The 26784-nt window shown below is 53.2% G+C and overlaps 1 protein-coding gene across 1 annotated transcript in view; it reads right to left on the bottom strand.

Moving 5' to 3' along the window:
• Window positions 1-20597, bottom strand: part of LOC309514856 (vomeronasal type-2 receptor 26-like) — a 63664-nt gene extending 43067 nt beyond the window's left edge. The window contains exons 1-3 of the mRNA XM_082192268.1: window positions 20509-20597; window positions 18684-18911; window positions 17585-17711 (exon numbers count right to left, since the gene is read on the bottom strand). The gene's annotated coding sequence lies outside the window, so the exon portion shown is untranslated. The remainder of the gene's footprint in view (window positions 1-17584; window positions 17712-18683; window positions 18912-20508) is intronic.
• Between the last annotated feature and the right edge of the window lie 6187 nt (window positions 20598-26784).

Genomic DNA, 26784 nt, shown 5'->3' with positions numbered 1-26784 from the left:
AGCAGTCCTGCTGCAGAAGGACCCGCAGGGGGTTTGGAGGCCGGGAGCGTTTTACTCCAGGAAGCTCAGCAAGTCCGAACAGAACTACACCATCTGGGACAGGGAGTTGCTGGCTATTCATGCAGCGTTCAAAGCATGGAGGCACTTCCTGATTGGAGCCAAGCACACGGTGCAGGTCTGCACAGACCACAAGAATCTGGAGCACTGGCGCACGGCACAGTTCCTGAACCAGAGGCAGATACGTTGGGCTGAGTTCTTTGCGAACTTCGATTTCCGAATAGAGTATGTGCCGGGGGACACCAACATCATGGCGGACGCGCTCTCCCGTAAACCACAGTATCTGGAGGACGCCACGCCAGCGGCCGCCATGCACATCTTCGCACCAACAGTGTGGGCGTGCGCTGCGGCGACAGTGGACCTGGAGGCGGTGCGACGAGCGTTGCAGAATGACTCCTTCGCGCAAGCAAAGATGGCAGAGATGCAAAGGGGCACGGCAGCGACCGACGGGTTCCAGCTGAGAGATGGATTGCTCATCCGCAAAGGGGCCATCTACGTGCCGGGAGACGAACTTCGCGCCAAGGTACTGCATCAGCTGCACGACGCGCCCACTGCCGGGCACTTTGGCAAGGAGAAGACGGTGGAATTAGTCGCCAGGGATTTCTGGTGGCCCGGAATGAGAGGGGAGGTCGCGGACTACGTGGCGAGGTGCGACACCTGCCAGAGGGCCAAACCAGTGCACAGACCGCCGGCCGGACTGTTGGAACCGCTGCAAACTCCGGTCGAGCCATGGGAGAGAGTCGCCTTGGACTTCGTCACGGATCTGCCCAGCTCGAGGGGCAAGACAGCCGTGCTGGTGGTGGTGGACTTGTTCTCCAAGATGGCACATTTCATCCCGTGTGCGAAGGTGGCCACGGCGGAACAAACCGCCAAACTGTTCATAGACCACGTGTTCAAGGTTCACGGTCTGCCACGGTCTATTCTGTCCGACCGCGGGCGGCAGTTCATCTCGAATTTCTGGCAGAAGCTGATGGGCTTCCTAAACGTCAAGATCAACCTGGCGTCGGCGAGACACCCGCAGACCAACGGGCAAGCGGAGCGGGTCAATGCCATCATGCAGCAGTACCTGAGATGCTATGCGAATCAACAGCCGGCGACGTGGGTGGATTACCTGCCGCTCGCCGAGTTCACCTACAACAACACGAAGCACGTGTCCACGGGGGTCACGCCGTTCTTCGCCAACAACGGGAGGCACCCCAGAACCTTCCCGGGACTGGAAAGACTGGTGGAGGGGGAGCCGCAGACAGCAGATGCGTTCGCGTCGGAGTTGCAGGAGGTCCACGATCAGCTGCGGCGGCACCTGGAGCTGGCCAAACACGCATACAAGGTGCAGGCAGACAAACACAGAAGGGTTGGCGAAGAGATCCATGTGGGAGACTGGGTCTGGTTAGCAGCCCACGCAGTTCCGGCCAGGTCGTTGGCCAAGAAGAAATTAGGGCATAAGCAACTGGGGCCCTACCAAGTCGAAGAGCAGGTCAACCCGGTGGCTTTCAGGCTGGCGCTTCCGGAGGGTTCCAGAATGCATCCGGTGTTCCACAGATCGGTGCTCACTCCCTACAAGGCACCGCACAGGTTTCAGGAACCCGGAACGGCGCCGAGTCCGCTCCGAGAGGGAACCAAGCAACGGGGAGTGGCACAGGAGGTGCGCCTCAACGAAGTCACGGAGATTTTGGACTCCAGATGGGGGGAAGAGGGGGTAGAATACCTTCTCGCTAAGGAGGGCACCCCGGCCAGTGCCAACAGCTGGGTGCCGGGCTACGCTTTAGATGAACCTCTGCTCAAGGAAGAGTTTCATGCCCTCTTCCCCGATAGGCCAATGCCAGCGGACTTTTTCGACGACTGGCTTTTCACGCCCACGCTTTCAGCCAGCACGTTCCGGGGGTTCGACTCGGATGAGGAACCGACACGAGACGCCCGTTCCCCGGAGGGGTCACCCTCGGGATCTGCTTCAGAACCCTCGTATTGGTGGGATGATCGACCAGAGGAGCAGTGGCGCAGAAGGTGGCTGGAGGGTCCAGGACGAGCAACGCCTCCAGAAGGAAGCGAGGGAGAGACGGACATGAACGTTATCGGGGACGACCAGGGTTTCGAGCACGGCGGCACAGAGATGGAAGCAGAGGTGACCGTCGTCGACGAGAGCAGGGAGGAAGAACCGGAAGACTTCGGATGGAGGCCCGCCACGGAAAGCGAACTGTACCCGACATTCGTTCCCTTGACACTGCAGCACCCAGCTCCCGCACCGGAAGGAGGGGAGGGGGGAAGAGGGGGCTTCGAGGGGGGGATGGATGTCAGGGGTTCAGGAGCAGAGGCGAGGGCAAGGGAGGAAACAGAGAGCGAGGGGGAGGAGGCAGAAGAAAGGATGAGTGATGACGACGACCCGAGATCTCCGAGTCTTTCCAGTGAATCAGAGGATTCACAAAAAGGAGCACCAGTGGCCAGGGCAAGGGGGGAGACTAGGGGGACACCCCAGGAAGATAGAGCCAGAGGGGACTCAGAGGAGAGCAGTTGGAAATCGGGACCAGCGTCACCGCCAGAGAGTAGGAAAGAGGAAGAGCGCCAGGGATCAAGCGCTGGCAGCTCGCAACAGGAGGGAGGGCACGAGTCAGGAGTGGCCACACCTTCATCGGGGAGCGAAGTGACGGTTAGACGGAAAGTGGAAGGTTGGGCGCGCGCGCCAAGTTCAAATGCACAGGAAGGTGGCGCAGTAGGCAGCCCGGAAAGGGAGCCAGGTCCTAAAGCCCGGCGCAAGGAGACAGGAGAGTCAGGGGGGTCAGCGTCAGAAGAATCCCGGAAGGAAGAGACCCAGGGGGGCAGAGGGACCCAGAGGAGAACTGTCAGGCGGAAAAGGTGGAGCAGGGCTAGGATATTAAGTTGGTGCGCAAGGGGCGGAGACTCAGACGGAGCTTCGCCGATCTAAGCATAAGACGTAGGGTTGCACGCAGCAGCTCGAGAATGGAGACTGTAACTCAATAAAGACTTTTATTTAACGATCGCTGGCTAGCGTGATCCTCTGTGAGCTAGGATCTGGAAGTAACCCTGACAACCGCCTATGGTAATGCGCATTGGAAATCACCGCGAAGTCATCAACTTCAACATCACCCACCTGTCGGACACGCCCATAGTGTTGGGCATGAGTTGGCTGGATAGGCACAGCCCGGCATTAGCATGGTACCAGCGGCAATTAACCTTCTGCTCCTCCTACTGCGCAGAACACTGCATCCGGACCAGCCAGGAAGAGGAGGGACAAGAGGGTGAACCACAGCTACACCTAGGCATGGTGCAATCGGTACCCAACAAGTACAAAGCGTTTTTGAAGGTCTTCTGTGAGAAGGAAGCGGACAAGCTGCCTCCCCACCGGCCCTACGACTGCATGATTGACCTCCTGCCAGGGGCGATGCTGCTGACTGGAAAACTGTATTCCATGTCGGAAGACGAACTGCAAGAACTCAGGGAGTTCATAGATCACAACTTGAAGCGGGGATTCATCCAAGAATCCAAAGCAGTGGGGGGCAGTCCCGTGTTTTTTGTGAAGAAGAAAGACACGCCCCAATGGAGGCTGGTAGTTGATTACAGAATCATCAATTCCAGGACAAAGCCCACAGCATTCCCCATGCCCAAGATCGACGACCTGCTCGCGACGGTGAGGAAGGGGCGTATCTTGACCAAGTTGGACGTACGAGGGGCGTACAACCTTATACGCATGCGGGAGGGCGATGAGTGGAAGACGGCCATGTTTATGCCTTTAGGCACCTGTCAGAGCTGCTTCCAGATCCTAGCTCACAGAGGATCACGCTAGCCAGCGGTCACTTTGTAAAAGTCTTTATTGAGTTACAGTTTCCATTCTCAAGCTGCTGCGTGCAGCTCTACGTCTTATGGGTTAGACCGGCGAAGCTCCGTCTGAGTCTCCGCCCCCTGTACACCAGCTAAATACCCTAGCCTTACTCCACCTTTTCCGCCTGACTGTTCTCCTCTGGGTCCCTCTGCCCCCCGTGGTCTCTTCCTTCCGGGACGCTTCTGACGCTGACCCCCCGGACCCTTCTGTCTCCTTGCGGCGGGCTTTAGGACCTGGCTCCCTTTCCGGGCTGCTTACTGCGCCACCTTCCTGTGTATTTGAACTTGGCGCGCGCGCCCAACCTTCCACTTTCCGCCTGACCGTTTCCTCGCTCCCCGATGGAGGTGTGGCCACTCCTGACTCATGCCCTCCCTCCTGCTGCGAGCTGCCAGAGCTCGGTACCTGGCGCCCTTCCTCTCCACTGCGTTCTGTTGGTGATGCTGGCCCCGATTTCCAACTGCTGCTCTCTGAGCCCCCTCTGGACCCTTCTTCCTGGGGTGTCCCCCTAAGCTCCCCCCTTGCTCTGGCCACTGGCGCTCCTTCCTGTGAATCTTCTGATTCACTGGAAAGACTTGGAGATCTCGGGTCGTCGTCATCACTCATCTTTTCTTCTGCCTCCTCCCCCTCGCTCTCTGTTTCCTCCCTTGCCCTTGTCTCTGCTCCTGAACCCCTGACATCCATCCCCCCCGAAGCCCCCCTTCCCCCCTCCCCTCCTTCCGGTGCGGGAGCTGGGTGCTGCAGTGTCACGGGGACGAATGTCGGATACAGTTCGCTTCCCGTGGCGGGCCTCCAACTGAAGACTTCCGGTTCTTCCTCCCTGCACTCGTCGACAACGGTCACCTCTGCCTCCATCTCTGTGCCTCCGTGCTCGAACCCAAAATCCTCCCCGTACATGTCCACGTCCATCTCCGCCTCAGGTGTTCCCGGGTCCGTCGCTCGACTTGGAACCTCCAGCCACTTCCTGCGCCACTGTTCCTCTGGTCTATCGTCCCAATACGAGGGTTCTGAGGCAGATCCCGCTGTCGACCCCTCCGGGGAACGAGTGTCTATTGTCGGTTCCTCATCTGAGTCGAACCCCCGGAACGTGCTGGCTGAAAGCGTCGGTGTGAAAAGCCAATCGTCGAAAAAGTCTGCTGGCATGGGCCTGTGTGGGAAGAGGGCATGAAACTCGTCTTTGAGCAGAGGTTCCTCCAAAGCGTAGCCCGGCACCCAGCTGTTGGCACTGGCCGGGGTGCCCTCTCTGGCGAGAAGGTATTCTACTCCCTCTTCCCCCCATCTCGAGTCCAAAATCTCTGTGACTTCGTTGATGGGCCCCTCCTGTGGCACTCCCCTTTGCTCGGTTCCCTCTCTGAGCGGACTCGGCACCGTTCCTGGTTCCTGAAACCTGTGAGGTGTCTTGTAGGGAGTGAGCACCGATCTGTGGAACACCGGATGCATCCTGGAGCCTTCTGGAAGCGTCAGCCTGAAGGCTACCGGGTTGACCTGCTCTTCGACTTGGTAGGGTCCCAGTTGTTTATGCCCTAGTTTCTTCTTCGCCAACGACCTGGCCGGCACTGCGTGGGCTGCCAACCATACCCAGTCGCCCACACGGATCTCTTCGCCAACCCTCCTGTGTTTGTCCGCTTGTACCTTGTATGCGTGTTTAGCCAGCTCCAGGTGCCGCCGCAGCTGATCGTGGACCTCCTGCAACTCCGACGCGAACGCGTCTGCTGTCTGCGGCTCCCCCTCCCCCATTCTTTCCAGTCCCGGGAAGGTTCTGGGGTGCCTTCCGTTGTTGGCGAAGAACGGCGTCACCCCCGTGGACACGTGCTTCGTGTTGTTGTAGGCGAACTTGGCGAGAGGCAGGTAATCCACCCACGTCGCGGGCTGTTGATTCGCATAACACCTCAGGTACTGCTGCATGATGGCATTGACCCGCTCCGCTTGTCCGTTGGTCTGCGGGTGTCTAGCCGAAGCCAGGTTGATTTTGACGTTCAGGAAGCCCATTAGCTTCTGCCAGAAGTTCGAGATGAACTGTCGTCCCCGGTCGGACAGAATAGACCGCGGCAGACCGTGAACCTTGAACACGTGATCTATGAACAGTTTGGCGGTTTGTTCCGCCGTGGCCACCTTCGCACATGGAATGAAATGTGCCATCTTGGAGAACAAGTCCACCACCACTAGCACAGCCGTCTTGCCCCTCGAGCTGGGCAGATCCGTGACGAAGTCCAGGGCGACTCTCTCCCATGGTTCGAACGGAGTTTGCAGCGGTTCCAGCAGTCCCGCCGGCGGTTTATGCACTGGCTTAGCCCTCTGGCAGGTGTCGCACCTCGCCACGTAGTCCGCGACTTCCCCCCTCATTCCGGGCCACCAGACGTCTCTGGCGACTAATTCCACCATCTTCTCCTTGCCAAAGTGCCCAGCAGTGGGCGCGTCGTGCAGCTGCAGCAGTACCTTGGCGCGAAGTTCGTCTCCCGGCACGTAGATGGCCCCTTTATGGATGAGCAATCCATCTCGCACCTGGAACTCATCGGTCGCAGCCGTGCCCCTGTGCACCTCTGCCATCTTTGCTTGCGCGAAGGAGTCATCCTGCAACGCTCGTCGCACCGCATCCAGGTCAACTGTTGCCGAAGCGCACGCCCACACTGTCAGTGCGAAGATGTGCATGGCGGCCGCTGGCGTCGCCTCCTCTAGATACTGTGGTTTACGGGATAGGGCATCCGCCATGACGTTGGTGTCTCCCGGGACATACTCTATTCGGAAGTCGAAGTTCGCAAAGAACTCAGCCCAACGTATCTGCCTCTGGTTCAGGAACTGCGCCGTGCGCCAGTGCTCCAGATTCTTGTGGTCCGTGCAGACCTGCACCGTGTGCTTGGCGCCGATCAGGAAGTGCCTCCACGCCTTGAATGCTGCATGAATGGCCAGCAACTCCCTTTCCCAGATGGTGTAGTTCTGTTCAGACTTGCTGAGCTTCCTGGAGTAAAACGCTCCCGGCCTCCACGCCCCCTGCGGGTCTTTCTGCAGCAGGACTGCTCCCACGGCTCTGTCAGAAGCGTCTGTCTCCACCCTCATCGGCCTGCTGGGGTCGACATGCAGTAGCTGCTCTTCCGACGCGAAGAGACGCTTGAGTGCCTGAAAGGACTACTCCGCCTGCTCCGTCCAGATGAACTTCTTTTTCTTGGAGCTGAGCGTGTCCGTGATGGCCGCGGTTTGCATCGCAAAGCCCTTGATAAACTTGCGATAGAAGTTCGCAAAGCCGACAAACCGCTGGACCTCCTTCCGGTTGCGCGGGCTTTTCCAATCCAACACCGCGCGAACCTTGGCGCTGTCCATGGCGAGCCCCTTGTCAGACAACTTGTAGCCCAGGAAATCCACCTCCGTCACGTCGAACTGGCACTTCTCCAGCTTGGCGTAAAGCCTATGCTGCTGTAGCCTGCTCAGCACTTCCTTGATGTGTCTGTCGTGATCCTGCTGCGATTCATAGAATCATAGAATCATAGAATCATAGAGCCAGGTGTCACCCATCTTGTATTTGTGCCTCTCATTTTTTTTGCCCAAGTGCAATACTTTACATTTCTCCCTGTTAAAATTCATCTTGTTTGTTTTGGCCCAGTTCTCTAATCTGTCAAGGTCGTTTTGAAGTGTGATCCTGTCCTCTGGGGTGTTAGCCACCCCTCCCAGTTTGGTGTCATCTGCAAATTTGATCAGGATGCCCTTGAGTCCATCATCCAAGTCGTTGATAAAGATGTTGAATAAGACCGGGCCCAAGACAGAACCCTGTGGCACCCCACTAGTCACTCTTCTCCAGGATGAAGAGGAACCATTGATGAGCACCCTTTGGGTTCGGTCAGTCAGCCAGTTACAAATCCACTGAGTGGTAGCATAGTCAAGACCGCATTTTACCAGCTTCTTTACAAGAATATCATGGGGCACCTTGTCAAATGCTTTGCTGAAATCAAGGTAGGCTACATCCACTGCGTTCCCTTCATCTACCAGGCTTGTAATTCTGTCAAAAAACGAGATCAGGTTAGTCTGACATGACTTATTTTTCAGAAATCCATGCTGACTATTGGTGATCACAGCATTCCTTTCTAGGTGCTCACAGACTGTTTGCTTAATGATCTGCTCCAGAATCTTCCCTGCTATTGATGTCAGACTGACTGGGCGGTAATTATTTGGGTCCTCTCTTTTCCCCTTTTTGAAAACAGGAACAACATTTGCCCTCCTCCAGTCTGCCGGGACTTCGCCTGTTCTCCAGGAATTCTCAAAGATGACTGCCAGTGGTTCTGAGATCACATCTGCCAGTTCTTTTAATACTCTTGGATGCAGTTCATCTGGCCCTGGAGACTTGAATACATCTAATCTAGCCAAATATTCTTGTACTATCTCCTTAGTTATTCTGGGCTGTGTTTCCTTTGCTGAATCATTTGCCTCAAATTCTTCAGGTCGGGCATTGTCTTCTTTATCGGAGAAGACTGAGGCAAAGAAGGCATTGAGGAGTTCAGCCCTTTCTGTGTCCCCTGTTTGCATTTCACCATCTTCTCCTCTGAGTGACCCCACTGTTTCTTTGTTCTTCCTTTTGCTACGAACATACCCATAAAAGCCTTTTTTGTTGCTTTTAACCTCTCTAGCAAGCCTGAGTTCATTCTGTGCTTTAGCTTTTCTGACTTTGTGTCTACACGTGCTGGCTATTTGTTTGAATTCCTCTTTGGTGGTTTCCCCCCTTTTCCATTTTTTGTACACATCCTTTTTTAATCTTAATTCAGTTAAAAGTTCTTTAGATAGCCACCCTGGTTTCTTTAGGCACCTTCCATGTTTTCGTCTCATTGGTATTGCCTGACGTTGTGCTTTTACTATCTCCGTCTTAACAAACTCCCAGCCATCATGAACTCCCTTTCCTTTTAGTATTGCTGTCCATGGGATCTCACCCAGCACTTCCCTAAGTTTTATGAAGTCGGCTTTCTTAAAGTCAAGAAATTGAGTCCTAGTATGCTTGGCTGCTACTGTCCGCTGTATAGTAAACTTCAGAAGAGCATGATCACTCGCGCCTAATGATCCTTCCACATCTACCCCACTAACCAGGTCATCAACATTGGTTAGGACCAGGTCTAAAATGGCTGTTCCTCTTGTTGCTTCTCCCACTTTCTGGACAATGAAGTTGTCTGCAAGGCCAGTGAGGAATCTGTTTGACCTTATGCTCTTGGCTGAGTTTGACGTCCAACAAATATCCGGGTAATTGAAGTCCCCCATTACTACTATCTCCCTTCCTTTTGCATGCTTGGCCATCTGTTCCAGGAAGGCATCATCTATGTCCTCCGTTTGGCTTGGGGATCTATAGTAAACTCCCACAATGAGGTCTCTGTTATTCTTCTCTCCCTTAATTTTGACCCAAATGCTCTCACTTTGGCTTTGAGGTTCTAAATCTTGGATCTCTTCACAGGTATACACACCCCTGACATATAACGCCACTCCTCCTCCTTTCTTGTCTGGTCTGTTTCTCTGAAATAGATTGTATCCCTCCATTATTACATTCCAATCGTGGGACTTATCCCACCAGGTTTCAGTGATGCCTATTATGTCATATTTAGTTTGCTGTACCAAGAGCTCAAGCTCATCTTGTTTATTTCCCATGCTTTGCGCATTAGTGTACAGATTCCGAAAAGATCAGGATGTCATCCAAGAAGCAGACGCACGTCTTGTAGAGCAGTGTTTCCCAACCGGTGTTCCGCGGCACACGAGTGTGCCGTGAGACATCGGCTGGTGTGCCGCGAGATACCTGGAGGGAGGCGGGCGAGTCGGGCGGCGAGAGGCGGGGCGGCGGCGGCGAGGAGAGGCCGCGCCTCCTGCTGCTGCCTGGCGCTCCTCCTCGCAGCCGGCAGCGCTGCCTGGGCGCCTCCGCGCGACTCTGCCTCGCTGGGTTTGGTCTCCCAGCAGAGACGGGTCACACGCGCCCCTCCCTCCCTCCCTCAGCCTGCGCGGAGGGAGAGCCAGAGAGAGGCATCGCTCCTGCGCTCCGAGGCGGATTGAGCGCAGCTGAGAGGAGCTGCTGAGGGAAAAAACTTTCACTTTTGTGCGTCCCTCCCGGCGTGACGCTGCGCGCTGACGTCACGGGGCGGGGCTTTAATGGTGGTGTGCCGCGAGATTTTTTTTCAGTAAACAGGTGTGCCGTTGCCCAAAAACGTTTGGGAAACACTGTTGTAGAGGAGCCCCGCTAACACGTGGTGCATGAAAGCTTGAAAACAGTGGGAGCCATTTTGCAGTCCAAAAGGCATAACTCTATATTCGTAGGTGCCTAGGGGCGTGAACATGGCTGTCTTCCACTCATCTCCTTCCCGCATGCGAATGAGGTTGTACGCCCCGCGCAGGTCCAACTTGGTGAACACGCGACCCTTGCGTACCGTTGCGAGGAGGTCATCGATTCTGGGCATGGGGAAGTCCGATGGCTTGGTCACACTGTTCAAGGTGCGATAGTCCACCACAAGCCTTTTTTGGGTCGTGTCCTTCTTCTTAACAAAGAATACAGGACTGCCCCCCACTGCCTCGGACTCTCGGATGAAAGCGCGCTCCAAATTATGATCTATGAACTCTTTGAGTTCCTGTAGTTCTTCCTCAGACATGGAATACAGCTTCCTTTTGGGCAGCGCTGCCCCTGGCAGCAGGTCAATTTTGCAGTCATATGGTCTGTGGGGGGGTAGCCTGTCCGCCTCCTTCTCACAGAAGACCTCCAAAAATCCCGCGTATTTGTGGGGGATTGCTTGCAGCGTCCCCAGCTGCAGCTGCGCCTCCTCCCCCTCTCCCCCTTGCCGGGGCAGAATGCAGTGTTCAGCGCAATATGATGAGCCGAAGACCAGCTGCCGCTGGTACCACGCCAACGTCGGACTGTGTCTGTCCAACCAACTCATGCCCAAGACAATAGGCGTGTCCGACAGTCTGGTGACATTAAAGCTGATGACTTCCTTGTGATTTCCCAGTCGCATCACCATAGGCGGCGTTTGCTTCACCACCTGCCCCCCTAGCAGCTCCCTGCCATCCACTGTGACGACCTGTAGGGGCAGCGTGGCAGGCAGCAGCTGTATAGCGTGTTTATCGACAAAGTCCTGCCCTATAAAGTCCGCATTGCTTCCTGAGTCAACGGTGATTGGCACGTCCAGAATGAGGCCATTGGGTAGCTGGAGCGATGCAGTGAGCTGCACTACCGGTTTGGGCGGGAGGGGATCTGTGGGCTGCAAAATCTCTGGGGACTGCTTCACTGACTCGTCTGGCTGGGCCCCAGTGCCTCTGTCTCCAGCCAGACTCCGTCGTTTCCCTGCTGTGAGTCTCCGTGCTGAGTAGCTGCAGTCACCGTTGCAGAGGCTGCATTGAGCTTGTGGATCCTCTGGGGACACTCTTTCGCCATATGCTGCGGACTTTCGCAGATGTAACACTTCCGGTTCCCTCTAGGAGGCTTCGCTTTGACTGCTCCCGGTGTTAGGGCTCTGGTTGCTGACTGAGCCCTGGCACCGCCAACCTCCATAGGTTCCGCTCCCCCTCCTGGCGGAGGTGTGGATTGCGCACGCGCAGCTTCCCTGGGAACGAAGGAGAACCCTCTCGCTGGTTCGCGCCCTCCACGCCCTTCGTCCCTGCTCCATGGACGTTCCTCCAGCCGCACCCCAACCACCAGCGCCCTCTGAACGATCTCCTGCGTGCTCCGGGGTCTCTCCCCCCTTGCAATTTCGTCTTTAACCGCGCTGTTCAATCCTTCCCAAAACAGGTCTCTGACTGGAGCCGAATCTCTGTCCCATTCCAGGGCACTGACCAATGCAAAAAAGCGGGCGTGGTACTGTCTTACACTGGCCCTCCCTTGCTTCAGCCCATGTACCTCCTTCCGGGCAAGATCCACGTCTATGCTTTAATAAAGGCATCCGCATCTCAGAGCGCCGGATCCTTATCCCTCCACAAATTGCGCAGCCACGCTTTAGCATCTCCATGCAAATGGGACATGATGAATCCCACCTTCTCTTGCTCATCTCTAAAGTCTTTGTCCAGCAGTTGCAGTGCACACATTACATCTGCTCTAAAGTTGGGATACTGTTGCAAATTCCCATCGAAATGAGAGACCAGACCGCCTGTTCGTCTCCCCAACCCAATCCCCTCCGGTTTGGGTGTCAGTTGCCCTTGCTTCGTAAGCATTTCCAACCTGACCTGGAGATCCCTGTAGGCAGCAGCTGCGTCCTCCTCTCTCTTCCTGGATGCAAGTGCCTCGGCATTCAGTCGTGTCACTGCTTCTCTGAGTTCCGCTATCTGCTGTTCGGCCGTCATATTGTCTGCCGTTCGTGAGCTCACTAGTAGGCACCCGCCTTCTCTCCTCTCCGCGAGGCCGTAGATGCCCACAATTGGAGACGGAGCTTACTGTCAGAGCTGCTTCCAGATCCTAGCTCACAGAGGATCACGCTAGCCAGCGGTCACTTTGTAAAAGTCTTTATTGAGTTACAGTTTCCATTCTCAAGCTGATGCGTGCAGCTCTACGTCTTATGGGTTAGACCGGCGAAGCTCCGTCTGAGTCTCCGCCCCCTGTACACCAGCTAAATACCCTAGCCTTACTCCACCTTTTCCGCCTGACCGTTCTTCTCTGGGTCCCTCTGCCCCCCGTGGTCTCTTCCTTCCGGGACGCTTCTGACGCTGACCCCCCGGACCCTTCTGTCTCCTTGCGTCGGGCTTTAGGACCTGGCTCCCTTTCCGGGCTGCTTACTGCGCCACCTTCCTGTGTATTTGAACTTGGCGCGCGCGCCCAACCTTCCACTTTCCGCCTGACCGTTTCCTCGCTCCCCGATGGAGGTGTGGCCACTCCTGACTCATGCCCTCCCTCCTGCTGCGAGCTGCCAGAGCTCGGTACCTGGCGCCCTTCCTCTCCACTGCGTTCTGTTGGTGATGCTGGCCCCGATTTCCAACTGCTGCTCTCTGAGCCCCCTCTGGACCCTTCTTCCTGGGGTGTCCCCCTAAGCTCCCCCCTTGCTCTGGCCACTGGCGCTCCTTCCTGTGAATCTTCTGATTCACTGGAAAGACTCGGAGATCTCGGGTCGTCGTCATCACTCATCTTTTCTTCTGCCTCCTCCCCCTCACTCTCTGTTTCCTCTCTTGCCCTCGTCTCTGCTCCTGAACCCCTGACAGCACCTATGAATATCGAGTTATGCCGTTTGGTCTGCAAAATGGCTCCCATTGTTTCCAAGCCTTCATGCGCCACGTGTTAGCGGGACTCCTCTACAAGAAGTGCGTATGCTTCCTAGACGACATCCTGATCTTCTCGGAATCACAGGAGGCTCACGAGGGAGACGTCAAGGAGGTCCTGCAGAGACTGCGGCAGCACAGACTTTACGCCAAACTGGAGAAGTGCCAGTTTGACATGACGGAGGTGGATTTCCTGGGCTACAAGCTGTCCGACAAGGGACTCGCCATGGACAGCACCAAGGTCCGCTCGGTGTTGGACTGGAAGAGCCCGTGCAATCGGAATGAGGTCCAGAAGTTCGTCGGCTTCGCCAACTTTTATCGCAAGTTCATCAAGGGGTTCGCGAAGGAGACGGCGGCCATCACGGACACCCTCAGCTCCAAGAGGAAGAAGTTCACCTGGACGGACCAGGCGGAGCAGTCCTTTCGGAGACTCAAGCGTCTCTTCGCGTCCGAAGAACAGCTGCTACACGTAAACCCCAGCACACCAATGAGGGTTGAAACGGACACCTCGGACTGAGCGGTGGGGGCGGTCCTGTTGCAGCAAGATCCGCAAGGGAACTGGAGGCCCTGCGCATTCTACTCCAGGAAACTCAGCAAGTCGGAACAGAACTACACCATCTGGGACAGGGAGTTGCTGGCCATTCATGCAGCCTTCAAGGCGTGGCGGCGCTTCCTCATCGGAGCCAGACACACAGTGCAGGTCCACACGGACCATAAGAACCTGGAGTACTGGCGCACGGCGCGGTTCCTGAACCAGAGACACATCCGCTGGGCGGAGTTCTTTGCGGATTTCGACTTCCGGATAGAATACATCCCGGGAGACAACAACGTCATGGCGGATGCACTATCCAGGAAACCGCAGTATCTCGAGGAAGCAGCACCGGTGGCGGCCAAACATATTTTCGCACCGAAGGCGTGGGCGTGCGCTTCAGTCACCGTGGAACTGGACGCGGTGCGTCGTGCGCTGCAAACGGATTCGTTCGCACAATCCAAGATGGAGGAGGTGCGAAGAGGCACAGCGAAGGACGACGAGTTCCAGATACGCGACGGACTGCTCCTCCACAAAGGGGCTCTCTACGTGCCGGGAGACGACCTCCGTGCGAAAGTCCTGCAGCACTTACACGACGCGCCCAGCGCTCGGCACTTCGGCAAGGACAAGACGGCGGAATTCGTAGCCAGAGACTTTTGGTGGCCCAAGATGAGGGGAGAAGTCGTGGATTACGTCTCTAGGTGTGACACATGCCAAAGGGCAAAACCAGTACACAGGAAGCCGCCGGGACTGCTGGAACCGCTACAGACGCCGCTCGAACCGTGGGAGAAAGTGGCCCTGGACTTTGTCACAGATCTGCCCAGCTCACGAGGCAAAACAGCGGTACTCGTGGTCGTAGACCTGTTCACCAAGATGGCGCACTTCATTCCTTGCCCGAAGTTGGCCACAGCGGAACAGACCGCCAAGCTGTTCATAGACCACGTGTTCAAAGTTCACGGCTTACCGCGGTCCATCCTGTCCGACCGGAGTCGCCAATTCATCTCGAGCTTCTGGCAGAAGCTACTGGGCATCCTGAACGTCAAGATCAACTTAGCGTCGGCACGACACCCGTAGACCAACAGACAAGCGGAGAGGGTCAACGCCATCATGCAGCAGTACCTGAGATGGTACGCGAATCAACAGCCCTCGACCTGGGTGGACTACCTACCGCTGGCCGAGTTTGCCTACAACAACACGAAGCACGGGTCTACAGGGGTGACACCGTTCTTCGCCAACAATGGGCGGCATCCCAGAACCTTCCCGGGGTTAGAGACGAAGGGGGAGGGCGAGCCACGGGGAGCAGAGCACTTAGCAGCAGAGTTGCAGGAAGTCCACGAGCAACTCCGAAGGCACTTGGAACTAGCAAAACACGCCTACAAAATGCAGGCAGACAGGCACAGGAGAGTGGGGGAGGACATCCAGGTGGGGGACTGGGTCTGGTTAGCGGCCCAGACAGTGCCGGCCAGAACGTTAGCTAAGAAGAAGCTAGGGCACAAGCAGCTAGGGCCTTACCAAGTCGAGGCACAAATCAACCCAGTGGCCTTCCGGTTGACACTCCTGGAGGGTTCCAGAATGCACCCGGTATTTCATAGGTCAGTCCTCACACCCTACAAGGAACCCCACAGGTTTCAGGCGCCAGGGAATGCACCAGACCCACTCAGAAAATCGCCAACAGGGGAGGAGTCACCGAGGGCGGCACCACTCAACGAGGTCACGGAGATTTTAGACTCGAGATGGGGGGAAGAGGGGGTTGAATATCTCCTCGCCAGGGAAGGTACCCCAGCCAGCGCCAACAGGTGGGTACCGGACTATGCCCTAGAGGAGCACTACCTCAAAGACGAGTTCCATGCACTCTTCCCACACAGACCTATGCCGGCAGATTATTTCGATGACTGGCTTTTCACACCCACACTTTCAGCCAGCACGTTCTAGGGGTTCTCATCAGCTGAGGAAACGGCGCCAGAAACCAGCTCCCCAGAGGGATCACTCTCGGGGTCTGCCACAGACCACTCCTATTAGTGGGACGATCAACCGGAGGTGGGGTGGAGCAGGGAACTGCTGAAGGGGCCCTTACACGCAACATCACCCGAGGTAACAGGGGGAGGGAAGGACATGGATGTGTTGGGGGGGATCCTGGGTTCGAGCACGAATGCAGAGAGATGGAAGCAGAGGAGATTGACGTCGACGAGCCCATTACGGGCTGGCCGGATCCAGCTGGCCGGCTGCACACCAGGGGGAAAGAACGGTATCCTGCCCTCACCCCCACAGCAATGGAGCACCCGGAACCCGCACCCGAAGAGGGGGAGGGGGGCTTCGAGGGGGGGATGGATGTCAGGGGCTCAGGAACAGAGGCACAGGGGAGGAAGGAAATGGAGAGCAAAGGGGAAGAATCTGAGGGCAGCGTAGGGGAATACGACAGTGACCAGAGAGATTCCATGAGCTTCTCCAGTGGATCGGAAGATTCCCAGAAGGAGGCGCCGATGGTCAGGGCAAGGGGGGTCCCAGGGGGGACGCACCAGAAACAAGGGGCCAGCGGGGACTCCCAAAGCAGCAGCAGGAGATCAGGACCAGCTTCCCCACCAGAGCGTAGTGGGGGGGAAGAGTCCCATGGGGCAGGGCCAGCGTCTCCTCCAGCAGGGAGAGAAGATGAGTCAGGGCTGACCACGCCTCTATCGGAGAGTGAGGGAAGGTCAGGTCCAGCTAGCCCCCCCAAAGGGGGAAGCAGTGACAGGAGCAGTGAAACGGTCAGGAGGAAGGTTGCTGGCTGGGCGCGCGCGCCAAGTTCGAATGTACAGGCGTGTGGGACAGCAGAAAACCCGGATGGGGAACCAGGTCCTAAAGCCCGCCGGAGGCAGGGGGAAGATTCAGGGGACTCAGCGTCAGAAGAGTCTAGGAAGGGCGAGACCCCAGCGGACAGGCGGAGCCAGAGGAGGAAAGAGCAAAGGAAGAGGTGGAGCAAGGCCAGAGTCTTAAACTGGTGTCTGGGGGAAGGAGATTCAGACGGAGCTTCTGCGGTCTAGAGTTTCAGACGTAGGGTTGCGCGCTGCGGCTGTGGAAGCAAACCTGAACTTCAATAAAGACTTTTGTATATAACAACGAACCGGCGTTGGTCCTTTGTGAGCTGGGACCTCGGGCAGCTCTGACAGATATACTCTTCAAATAAATAATTACTATGCTACATTATCGAAAATTATTAGTATTGTCAGAGCTGCTTCCAGATCCTAGCTCACAGAGGATCACGCCAGCCAGCGATCATTGAATAAAAGTCTTTATTGAGTTACAGTCTCCATTCTCAAGCTGCTGCGCGCAACTCTACGTCTTATGCTTAGATCAGCGAAGCTCCGTATGAGTCTCCGCCCCTTGTGCACCAACTTAATATCCTAGCCCTGCTCCACCTTTTCCGCCTGACAGTTCTCCTCTGGGTCCCTCTGCCCCCCGGGGTCTCTTCCTTCCGGGATTCTTCTGACGCTGACCCCCCGGACCCTTCTGTCTCCTTGCGCCGGGCTTTAGGACCTGGCTCCCTTTCCGGGCTGCCTACTGCGCCACTTTCCTGTGCATTTGAACTTGGCGCGCGCGCCCAACCTTCCACCTTCCGTCTAACCGTCTCCTCGCTCCCCGATGGAGGTGTGGCCACTCCTGACTCGTGCCCTCCCTCCTGTTGTGAGCTGCCAGCGCTTGAGCCCTGGCGCCCTTCCTCATCCCTGCTCTCTGGCGGTGACGCTGGTCCCGATTTCCAACTGCTCCCCTCTGAGTCCCCTCTGGCTCTATCTTCCTGGGGTGTCCCCCTAGTCTCCCCCCTTGCCCTGGCCACTGGTGCTCCTTTTTGTGAATCTTCTGATTCACTGGAAAGACTCGGAGATCTCGGGTCGTCGTCATCACTCATCTTTTCTTCTGCCTCCTCCCCCTCGCTCTCTGTTTCCTCCCTTTCCCTCGCCTCTGCTTCTGAACCCCTGACAAGTATCTATGTACATATAGCTTCCTACCCTCCTGGTTGGAGATTGTCCCTTCTGGACACTGAACACAATCATAGCAGCAAAATTTCTCTCCCTCCTTCTTTTTCTTGCTGTAGCCAGGATAGCAGTAGTCATTTCACAGAGAAACAGGCAGCACCTGTGCAGAAACAGGGAGATGAGGAATAAGAGAGATGCCTTCTTCTGTATCACGTGAAAGGGAGACTAAAGAAGAATCCAAGGGCTGAGCTCTGCCACTCCAACTCCGCCTCCTGGGAGCAAGGATGCCTTCTTGGCTGCCTTCACTGCCACTCGGCGGGCTTGAGGATGAGCCTCACCAGGGTTGAAACTGCATTCAGTAGACATTAGATAGACTAGCTTGCTTCAGAACAAATATATTATTTTACATATCATGTATCACATTTTTTTCAGTTGATTCTCTGCTATTTTATGCTTGATACTGAATTATTTTTAATTCTGTGCATGAAGTTTACCTAATTTTCTATTGGTTTTTAATGTCATATATTATTCAACCAGAAGGGCTTTGGGATGGGAAAACAAATGGAGGCAGTGGCTAATTTTTCTCTGATGGAACCAACTTCCTTTTTTCCAAATATGATTGGAAAACTGTAACAACATTCAAAATTGTTAGAGTTATGCCCTCTTGAAACCTAACCACATTGTTTTAAAAAATGGGAGGTTGAAAAGAGCACTTCTTGAGTCTCTCTCATTCACTTAGAACTGAGCTGGCTTCACCAATGAAGCAACAGGAACCAGGCGGCCCCAAGAGGGGCAGGGTTAAATGAAGAGTAAGCAAGGATCAGATCTGAATCAGCTTCCACAAATTTGTTTCATTGGTTTGGTGAGGCTGACCATTAAAAATTGTCATTATTGTCATCATGTCCAGAATTTGGAAATACCTTACAAGATGTTTGCACTAAGCAACCCGCAAGGCTGGAGGAGGAGAGAGAATCATCCCCCAAGAGTCTTTTACTTAGAAGGGAAGGAGCTGCTATATATATATATAATGCTAACTAGAATCATTCAGAAGCTGAACAGCAAATGATAAACTGATTTAAAAAATGGGGTTTTCCCCCTTTTATATACACAAGTATTTGTAGCTGTGTCGCACCTGATTAAATCTTGGATGCCAAACAATCAGGTCATCATGAATGGTTAATTCTTTGCCCAGAGGAGTCTGAGGTTCCAGTCCTCCAACTTTGACTTGAACCACAGAGCCGTTGGGGAACATCACCCAGTTTGTAACATCAAATCCAGTAACTTGTTCACCATTTTCATCAAAGCGTACTGTGTCTCCAGCCCTATTACTGATTACCATACTCTTTAGAAACTGATGCACCTAGATTGAACGGAAATATGAACAAGAGGATCAGGGTATTGCAATGATTTAAGTGAGGTTCACAAATGCCTCTCATACTCATTTTTTATTTTAAAAACATGGTGACTTGATATGCCTTGATATCATTTTGGTTCCTTTAGTCGAAAATGGAACATAAAAGAAAGCCCCACACATTTTGTTTATTTTAAATGGAATTGGATTCTGCAAAACTAGAGTGACTTTGGAACAAAATTTAGCATGGTTTTTTAAAAAAAGTTTTGAGTTGTAATTACCTGTTATAAACAACAAACAAACAAACAACAACCTTTGTTGTTTATAATAGTTTTAGAAGTATTAGCACAAATAATAAGTTGTAATCAAGATATTAAAGGTGTAAGAGTGGAACAGAGACAATATAAATTAAAAGCATTTGCAGACGACGTGGTGATATCTGTAGATGAACCAATAGAGTCAACCCCCAAAGTAATACCAGAGATAACAACATTTGGTAAGGTAGCAGGTCTTAAGATAAATATAATAAATATAATAAATCTTAATAAAGAAAAAAACAATTTTTGGTTAAAAATATGAAGGAGGAGAGTAAAAACAAATTACAAGATGTATCTGGTTTAAAAATTGAAAGAAAGGTTAAATATTTAGGTATATGGGTAACAGTAAATAATAGAAAATTTATATAAAGACAATTATCTAAAAACCTGGGAAGATATTAAAAGAAATTTGCAAATTTGGGACAGAATGAATCTTTCATTATTAGGTAAAATGTTGACTATAAAGATGAATGTGTTGCCAAGAATGTTATTTCTGTTTCAAATTATCCCGGAGATTGGCAGGACAGATTGCTTCAATGCATGGCAAAAAGGTATTTCTAAATATATTTGGCAAGAGAAAAACCCAAGAATAAAATATAAAATATTGATAGATGCAAAAGAAAGAGGAGGTGCCCCCCTACCAGATATGAGATTATATTATGAGGCAACCTGTCTTTGTTGTTTGAAGGAAAGGATGACGTTAGAGAATTCACATATTTTACACTTAGAAGGTCATGATAATATTTTTTGGCTGGCACGCTTATTTATGATACAAAAAGGTGAAAGTTCATGAAACCAGAAGCTTTTCTTTGGGGAATTATAGGACAGAACTACCTAAATTGTATAGAAATTTATTTATGTATGTTACTACAGCTGCCAGAATGCTACTCGCCCCAAAATTCAAAGAAGCAGAAGTCCCAGCAAAGGAAGAATGGATACAAAAACTTATGGACTATGCAGATATAGTAAAACTTACCAGAAGAAGAATAAATCAAGCTAACTTCTTATAACAGAATGGAAATGGTTTATTGAATATTTACAGATAAATTGCAAACAGATAAAACATTGGCAGGATTATTGTAATAACCTGCAGTTTCATAAGAGTATATATTTAAAGTAGATAATTAAATGAATTTGGATATGCAGAAGATATTAAAAAATAAATTTAAGGAAGCGCAGAAAGTGGGGGAAGGGATTCAAGTTTTGTAATGTTTAAATGACTGTAAAATTAATGAAATGCATCAATTTGAAAAATATTAATAAAAACTTTTTTAAAGAGTTGTAATTACCTGCCAAGACTGCACATTCTGAAATGCCAGTCTGTCTCCTCCCAGTCTTCTGTGTTTGGTGATGGATTTGTATATAGCATTCAAAGCATAATAATAATAATAATAATAATAATAATAATAATAATAATAATAATAATTTATTATTTATACCCCGCCCATCTGGCTGGGCCTCCCCAGCCACTCTGGGCGGCTTCCATAAAACCAAAAATACAGTAAAATCACACATTAAAAACTTCCCTGAACAGGGCTGCCTTAAGATGTCTTCTAAATGTCAGGTAGTTGTTTATTGCTTTGACATCTGCTGGAAGGGCGTTCCACAGGGCAGGCGCCACTACCAAGAAGGCCCTCTGCCTGGTTCCCTGTAGCTTTGCTTCTCGCAATGAGGGAACCGCCAGCATGTGTCAGAGCATAGACAGCATTGTAGACATTGTAGCTGTGGCCTGTCATTTTCATTGCAAATAAAATTCCAGGAATGCTTTCCAATTTCTCCTCCCCAGTGCAGCTTGTCTTCTCCTCTTCCTCCTGTCCTTTAGGCAGTTTTAATGAACAGCTGAAGGATTGTTCCCAGAAGTCCTGGATAAAACCATCTCTTTGGGCCCAGGAAGGTCTTATCATCTGAAGGAACTCTTGGAATCCTACCAGCTGGTTTGAGGGAACAGTGAAGGTTATGGAGCCATGAAAGGTTTGTATATCGAACTGTTTGCGAAGAGATTGTGATGCAAAATCCCAGTGGGATGTAACAAGCCAGACTTTCCCCAGAGGTGGTGATGAATAATATAATGGTATTCCCAACTGCATAATTCTCAAAATCATAAAGGAAGGAGGTTCTCCATAAATAAATACTACATTGGCTTTTCTCTGAAAGGCACTTACATAGTTTCTCAGACTTTCAATGCCTAATTCTAGCATTTCATCCACATAATTCCATTTTGGGATTCTGACTATGAAGTCATAACAAATATGATTCTGTGAAAGCATTGGTACAATTGTCTGTAAAAACTTGTCCCCTTTGTCATCATCCACAGCCAAGAGCCCAATCCATGTCCATTTGAAATGCTGAAGTAACAGCACCACTCCCTTGTGCTGGTGGGCTTCATTTGGGACCACCTGGTACAAAAACGGGAACAGCCTTTTGGCACCTTGTACTGGCAGAAATGATCCATAAGTAAGCTGAAATAAAATCCATGAATATTTTTTCAGATGGAGAAGATCATGCTACTGTTAGGATATTTCCGTTCCACCTTAAAAGGGAGCAGGATGTTTGTGTCACAGCCTGCGTATTTCCTGTTCACAGGATGTTTATGTTTATGTTTTGCTATTGCTTTCGTTTCTCAGTCTGTCGGAGACTCTGACACAGAACAGTCATGTCTCTCTTTGTTCTAATCAACGCTGAATAAAGTCTGTAAATATGCTCTCCTGCTGTGCATCTTCTCTTGTGTGCATTATCTGCTGATAAAGAGTGTGCACGAGCCCTGGAATGTGGCAAGGTATTTCCAGGAAACTCGTGTCGCTAGAAGCTGTGTGACTACAGGGATTGATGGATCGTCCGACAGCCGGCTTGGGGCCATGATGGACTATATCTCCCTGGCAGTATCCCAACAGCTACACCTGTGAATCACAGAGTTGCAGGTCCATTTTTGAGAAGCGTTACAAGATAATTTTAATTATAATGTTCCAGAGAATCCAGCAGGTTGTCATGTTTAACATCCTGCTTAGACTCATAGAATTGCAGCGTTCAGGTCCTACGCTCTGGAGCAGCAGAAAACAAGCTTGCTCCATCTTCCATGTGACAGTCCTTGAATCATAGAATCATAGAATCATAGAGTTGGAAGAGACCACAAGGGCCATCGAGTCCAACCCCCTGCCAAGCAGGAAACACCATCAGAGCACTCCTGACATATGGTTGTCAAGCCTCTGCTTAAGGACCTCCAAAGTAGGAGACTCCACCACACTCCTTGGCAGCAAATCCCACTGTCAAACAGCTCTTACTGTCAGGAAGTTCTTCCTAATGTTTAGGTGGAATCTTCTTTCTTGTAGTTTGGATCCATTGCTCCGTGTCCGCTTCTCCGGAGCAGCAGAAAACAACCTTTCTCCCTCCTCTATGTGACATCCTTTTATATATTTGAACATGGCTATCATATCACCCCTTAACCTCCTCTTCTCCAGGCTAAACATGCCCAGCTCCCTTAGCCGTTCCTCATAAGGCATCGTTTCCAGGCCTTTGACCATTTTGGTTGCCCTCCTCTGGACACGTTCCAGTTTGTCAGTGTCCTTCTTGAATTGTGGTGCCCAGAACTGGACACAGTACTCCAGGTGTGGTCTGACCAGAGCAGAATACAGTGGCACTATTACTTCCCTTGATCTAGATGCTATACTCCTATTGATGCAGCCCAGAATTGCATTGGCTTTTTTAGCTGCCGCATCACACTGTTGGCTCATGTCAAGTTTGTGGTCAACCAAGACTCCTAGATCCTTTTCACATGTACTGCTCTCAAGCCAGGTGTCACCCATCTTGTATTTGTGCCTCTCATTTTTTTTGCCCAAGTGCAATACTTTACATTTCTCCCTGTTAAAGTTCATCTTGTTTGTTTTTGCCCAGTTCTCTAATCTGTCAAGGTCGTTTTGAAGTGTGATCCTGTCCTCTGGGGTGTTAGCCACCACTCCCCAGTGTCAGGGGTTCAGGAGCAGAGGCAAGGGCAAGGGAGGAAACAGAGAGCGAGGGGGAGGAGGCAGAGGAAAAGATGAGTGATGACGACGACCCGAGATCTCCGAGTCTTTCCAGTGAATCAGAAGATTCACAGAAAGGAGCACCAGTGGCCAGGTCAAGGGGGGAGCCTAGGGGGACACCCCAGGGAGATAGAGCCAGAGGGGACTCAGAGGAGAGCAGTTGGAAATCGGGACCAGCGTCACCGCCAGAGAGCAGGGAAGAGGAAGAGAGCCAGGGATCAAGCGCTGGCAGCTCACAACAGGGGGGAGGGCATGAGTCAGGAGTGGCCACACCTCCATCGCGGAGCGAAGAAACGGTCAGACGGAAAGTGGAAGGTTGGGCGCGCGCGCCAAGTTCAAATGCACAGGGAAGTGACGCAGTAGGCAGCCCTGAAAGAGAGCCAGGTCCTAAAGCCCGGCGCAAGGAGACAGGAGAGTCCGGGGGGTCGGCGTCAGAAGAATCCAGGAAGGAAGAGACCCCGGGGGGCAGAGGGACCCAGAGGAGAACAGTCAGGCGGAAAAGGTGGAGCAGGGCTAGGATATTAAGTTGGTGCGCAAGGGGCGGAGACTCAGACGGGACTTCGCCGATCTAGCCATTAGACGTAGAGTTGCACGCAGCAGCTTGAGAATGGAAACTGTAACTCAATAAAGACTTTTACTTAATGATCGCTGGCTAGCGTGATCCTCTGTGAGCTAGGATCTGGAAGCAGTTCTGACAGTAAGTCCCGTCTCATTAATTGTGGGCATCTACAGCCTCGAGGAGAGGAGAGAAGCAGGTGCCTACTAGCGAGCTCACGAACGGCAGACGACATGACGGCTGAGCAGCAGATAGCGGAACTCAGAGAAGCAGTGTCACAACTGAATGCCGAGGCTCTCGCATCCAGGAAGAGAGAGGAGGAGGCAGCTGCCGCCTGCAGGGATCTCCAGATCAGGTTGGACATGCTTACTAAGCAAGGGCAACTGACACCCAAACAGGAGGGAATTGGGTTGGCGAGACGAACAGGCGGTCTGGTCTCTCACTTCGATGGGAATCTGCAACAGTACCCCAACTTTAGAGCAGATGTAATGTGTGCACTGCAACTGCTGAAAAGAGACTTTAGAGATGAGCAAGAGAAAGTGGGATTCATCATGTCTCATTTGCATGGAGATGCTAAAGCATGGCTGCGCAATTTGTGGAGGGATGGGGATCCGGCGCTCCAAAATGCGGATGCCTTTATTAAAGCGATGGATGGATGTTTCTTATCAAGTATTGACGTGGATCTTGCTCGGCAGCAGATACATGGATTGAAACAAGGGAGGGCCAGCGTAAGGCAGTATCATGCACATCTTCGCACCAACAGTGTGGGCGTGCGCTGCGGCGACAGTGGACCTGGAGGCGGTGCGACGAGCGTTGCAGAATGACTCCTTCGCGCAAGCAAAGATGGCAGAGGTGCAAAGGGGCACGGCAGCGACCGACGGGTTCCAGCTGAGAGATGGATTGCTCATCCGTAAAGGGGCCATCTACGTGCCGGGAGACGAACTTCGCGCCAAGGTACTGCATCAGCTGCACGACGCGCCCACTGCCGGGCACTTTGGCAAGGAGAAGACGGTGGAATTAGTCGCCAGGGATTTCTGGTGGCCCGGAATGAGAGGGGAGGTCGCGGACTACGTGGCGAGGTGCGACACCTGCCAGAGGGCCAAACCAGTGCACAGACCGCCGGCCGGACTGTTGGAACCGCTGCAAACTCCGGTCGAACCATGGGAGAGAGTGGCCCTGGACTTTGTCACGGATCTGCCCAGCTCGAGGGGCAAGACGGCCGTGCTGGTGGTGGTGGACTTGTTCTCCAAGATGGCACATTTCATCCCGTGTGCGAAGGTGGCCACGGCGGAACAAACCGCCAAACTGTTCATAGACCACGTGTTCAAGGTTCACGGTCTGCCACGGTCTATTCTGTCCGACCGCGGGCGGCAGTTCATCTCGAATTTCTGGCAGAAGCTGATGGGCTTCCTAAACGTCAAGATCAACCTGGCGTCGGCGAGACACCCGCAGACCAACGGGCAAGCGGAGCGGGTCAATGCCATCATGCAGCAGTACCTGAGATGCTATGCGAATCAACAGCCTGCGACGTGGGTGGATTACCTGCCGCTCGCCGAGTTCGCCTACAACAACACGAAGCACGTGTCCACGGGGGTCACGCCGTTCTTCGCCAACAACGGGAGGCACCCCAGAACCTTCCCGGGACTGGAAAGAATGGTGGTGGGGGAGCCGCAGACAGCAGATGCGTGCGCGTCAGAGTTGCAGGAGGTCCACGATCAGCTGCGGCGGCACCTGGAGCTGGCCAAACACGCATACAAGGTGCAGGCGGACAAACACAGAAGGGTTGGCGAAGAGATCCATGTGGGAGACTGGGTCTGGTTAGCAGCCCACGCAGTGCCGGCCAGGTCGTTGGCCAAGAAGAAACTAGGGCATAAGCAACTGGGGCCCTACCAAGTCGAAGAGCAGGTCAACCCGGTGGCTTTCAGGCTGGCGCTTCCGGAGGGTTCCAGAATGCATCCGGTGTTCCACAGATCGGTGCTCACTCCCTACAAGGCACCGCACAGGTTTCAGGAACCCGGAACGGCGCCGAGTCCGCTCAGGGAAAGAACCGGGCACGCGGGGGTGGCACAGGAGGAGCGCATCAACGAAGTCACGGAAATTTTGGACTCCAGGTGGGGGGAAGAGGGAGTAGAATACCTTCTCGCCAAGGAGGGCACCCCGGCCAGTGCGAACAGCTGGGTGCCGGGCTACGCCTTGGACAAACCTCTGCTCAAGGACGAGTTTCATGCCCTCTTCCCACATAGACCAATGCCAGCAGACCTTTTCGACGACTGGCTTTTCACTCCCACACTTTCTGCAAGCACGTTCCGGGGGTTCGACTCGGACGAGGACCCGATACGAGATGCCCGTTCCCCGGAGGGGTCACCCTCGGGATCTGCCTCAGAACCCTCGTATTGGTGGGACGATAGACCAGAGGAGCAGTGGCGCAAGAGGTGGCTGGAAGGTCCCGGACGAGCAACGCCGCCAGGAGGCAGTGAGGGAGAGACGGACATGGACGTTTTCGGGGACGACCTTGGTTTCGAGCACGGCGGCACAGAGATGGACGCGGAGGTGACCGTCGTCGACAAGAGCAGGGAGGAAGAACTGGGAGACTTCAAATGGAGGCCCACCACGGGAAGCGAACGGTATCCGACGTTCGTCCCTCTGCCGCAGCAGCACCCAGCTCCCGCACCGGAAGGAGGGGAGGGGGGAACGGGGGGCTTCGAGGGGGGGATGGATGTCAGGGGTTCAGGAGCAGAGGCAAGGGCAAGGGAGGAAACAGAGAGCGAGGGGGAGGAGGCAGAGGAAAAGATGAGTGATGACGACGACCCGAGATCTCCGAGTCTTTCCAGTGAATCAGAAGATTCACAGAAAGGAGCACCAGTGGCCAGGGCAAGGGGGGAGCCTAGGGGGACACCCCAGGGAGATAGAGCCAGAGGGGACTCAGAGGAGAGCAGTTGGAAATCGGGACCAGCGTCACCGCCAGAGAGCAGGGAAGAGGAAGAGAGCCAGGG

The sequence above is a fragment of the Podarcis vaucheri genome (genome assembly GCF_965113315.1).
Source record: "Podarcis vaucheri genome assembly, chromosome: 12".
Classification (NCBI taxonomy): Eukaryota; Metazoa; Chordata; class Lepidosauria; order Squamata; family Lacertidae; genus Podarcis; species Podarcis vaucheri.
Note: the sequence above shows the minus strand (reverse complement) of the source record. Positions and strands in the feature narration are given on the sequence as shown.